General features: G+C 51.9%; 1 non-coding gene and 3 pseudogenes across 1 annotated transcript in view; all 4 read right to left on the bottom strand.

Annotated features, from left to right (window-relative positions):
• LOC138217613 (5S ribosomal RNA) overlaps positions 1–44 on the bottom strand; it is a 118-nt gene extending 74 nt beyond the window's left edge. The window contains exon 1 of the ribosomal RNA XR_011181325.1: positions 1–44. This exon is cut by the window's left edge and continues 74 nt beyond it. This is a non-coding gene — a ribosomal RNA (5S ribosomal RNA).
• Positions 45–581: 537 nt separating this feature from the next.
• Positions 582–700, bottom strand: LOC138218053 (5S ribosomal RNA; annotated as a pseudogene).
• Positions 701–1,237: 537 nt separating this feature from the next.
• On the bottom strand, positions 1,238–1,356 carry LOC138219127 (5S ribosomal RNA; annotated as a pseudogene).
• Positions 1,357–1,893: 537 nt separating this feature from the next.
• On the bottom strand, positions 1,894–2,012 carry LOC138218153 (5S ribosomal RNA; annotated as a pseudogene).
• Between the last annotated feature and the right edge of the window lie 488 nt (positions 2,013–2,500).

Below are 2,500 nucleotides of genomic sequence, written 5' to 3'. Positions count from 1 at the left end.
AGATCAGACGAGATCAGGCGTGCTCAAGGGGTGTGGCTGTAAGCAAGAGCAAGGCTCGCTGGCATCCTTCTTATTGAGAGGACAGCTCCGTCACCTCTTTTACGACGCTGCTTTTTTTCCCTTGCGTTTTTCTCTTCTTCCCACGTTCTCTCTCTTCACTGCCTTCGTCCCCGCTCTATTTCACTTCAGCCTTTCACTCTTGCTTCCTTCCAATGAGGACGGAGCTGCGGGAGAAAGGGCGCTATAGAGGATCGCTGTGGAGAGCTGCTGCTGTGCTTTGACATCTGAGCTCTGTGGAAAACGATCTCAATACAATTCTGAAAAACGCGACTCTCCGAACGCCAGCCGAACAAGTCTCCACAGCCGAAGCGCTGTGTCTCTTTTCAGCTGGCGATAAACCTTTCCTCGATCCTTTGCGGACTTGTAAAACTGTTCCTGATCAGAATAAAAAACGCTCACGCTAATACACAAGCACCCGTGTCTCGCCAAAGCTGACAAATAAACAGACGGACAAGCCGCACTGCACGTGTGAACAGGGGAATGAGCGAGCGAGCGGGGATAGGGCGCCTCCTGCGCTTAAAAGCTTACAGCACCTGGTATTCCCAGGCGGTCTCCCATCCAAGTACTAACCAGGCCCATCCCTGTCTAGCTTTCGAGATCAGACGAGATCAGGCGTGCTCAAGGGGGTGTGGCCGTAAGCAAGAGCAAGGCTCGCTGGCACCCTTCTTATTGAGAGGACAGCTCCGTCACCTCTTTTACGATGCTGCTTTTTTTCCCTTGCGTTTTTCTCTTCTTTCCACGTTCTCTCTCTTCACTGCCTTCGTCCCCGCTCTATTTCACTTCAGCCTTTCACTCTTGCTTCCTTCCAATGAGGACGGAGCTGCGGGAGAAAGGGCGCTATAGAGGATCGCTGTGGAGAGCTGCTGCTGTGCTTTGACATCTGAGCTCTGTGGAAAACGATCTCAATACAATTCTGAAAAACGCGACTCTCCGAACGCCAGCCGAACAAGTCTCCACAGCCGAAGCGCTGTGTCTCTTTTCAGCTGGCGATAAACCTTCCCTCGATTCTTTGCGGACTTGTTAAACTGTTCCTGATCAGAATAAAAAACGCTCACGCTAATACACAAGCACCCGTGTCTCGCCAAAGCTGACAAATAAACAGACGGACAAGCCGCACTGCACGTGTGAACAGGGGAATGAGCGAGCGAGCGGGGATAGGGCGCCTCCTGCGCTTAAAAGCTTACTGAACCTGGTATTCCCAGGCGGTCTCCCATCCAAGTACTAACCAGGCCCATCCCTGTTTAGCTTCCAAGATCAGACGAGATCAGGCGTGCTCAAGTGCGTGTGGCCGTAAGCAAGAGCAAGGCTCGCTGGCACCCTTCTTATTGAGAGGACAGCTCCGTCACCTCTTTTACGACGCTGCTTTTTTTCCCTTGCGTTTTTCTCTTCTTCCCACGTTCTCTCTCTTCACTGCCTTCGTCCCCGCTCTATTTCACTTCAGCCTTTCACTCTTGCTTCCTTCCAATGAGGACGGAGCTGCGGGAGAAAGGGCGCTATAGAGGATCGCTGTGGAGAGCTGCTGCTGTGCTTTGACATCTGAGCTCTGTGGAAAACGATCTCAATACAATTCTGAAAAACGCGACTCTCCGAACGCCAGCCGAACAAGTCTCCACAGCCGAAGCGCTGTGTCTCTTTTCAGCTGGCGATAAACCTTTCCTCGATCCTTTGCGGACTTGTAAAACTGTTCCTGATCAGAATAAAAAACGCTCACGCTAATACACAAGCACCCGTGTCTCGCCAAAGCTGACAAATAAACAGACGGACAAGCCGCACTGCACGTGTGAACAGGGGAATGAGCGAGCGAGCGGGGATAGGGCGCCTCCTGCGCTTAAAAGCTTACAGCACCTGGTATTCCCAGGCGGTCTCCCATCCAAGTACTAACCAGGCCCATCCCTCTTTAGCTTCCGAAATCAGACGAGATCAGGCGTGCTCAAGGGGGTGTGGCCGTAAGCGAGAGCAAGGCTCGCTGGCACCCTTCTTATTGAGAGGACAGCTCCGTCACCTCTTTTACGACGCTGCTTTTTTTCCCTTGCGTTTTTCTCTTCTTCCCACGTTCTCTCTCTTCACTGCCTTCGTCCCCGCTCTATTTCACTTCAGCCTTTCACTCTTGCTTCCTTCCAATGAGGACGGAGCTGCGGGAGAAAGGGCGCTATAGAGGATCGCTGTGGAGAGCTGCTGCTGTGCTTTGACATCTGAGCTCTGTGGAAAACGATCTCAATACAATTCTGAAAAACGCGACTCTCTGAACGCCAGCCGAACAAGTCTCCACAGCCGAAGCGCTGTGTCTCTTTTCAGCTGGCGATAAACCTTTCCTCGATCCTTTGCGGACTTGTAAAACTGTTCCTGATCAGAATAAAAAACGCTCACGCTAATACACAAGCACCCGTGTCTCGCCAAAGCTGACAAATAAACAGACAGACAAGCCGCACTGCACGTGTGA

This window comes from Lepisosteus oculatus, chromosome 14, assembly GCF_040954835.1.
Source record: "Lepisosteus oculatus isolate fLepOcu1 chromosome 14, fLepOcu1.hap2, whole genome shotgun sequence".
NCBI classification, from domain to species: domain Eukaryota; kingdom Metazoa; phylum Chordata; class Actinopteri; order Semionotiformes; family Lepisosteidae; genus Lepisosteus; species Lepisosteus oculatus.
The sequence above is the reverse complement of the archived record's forward strand: the minus strand, read 5'-3'. Positions and strand labels throughout refer to the sequence as shown.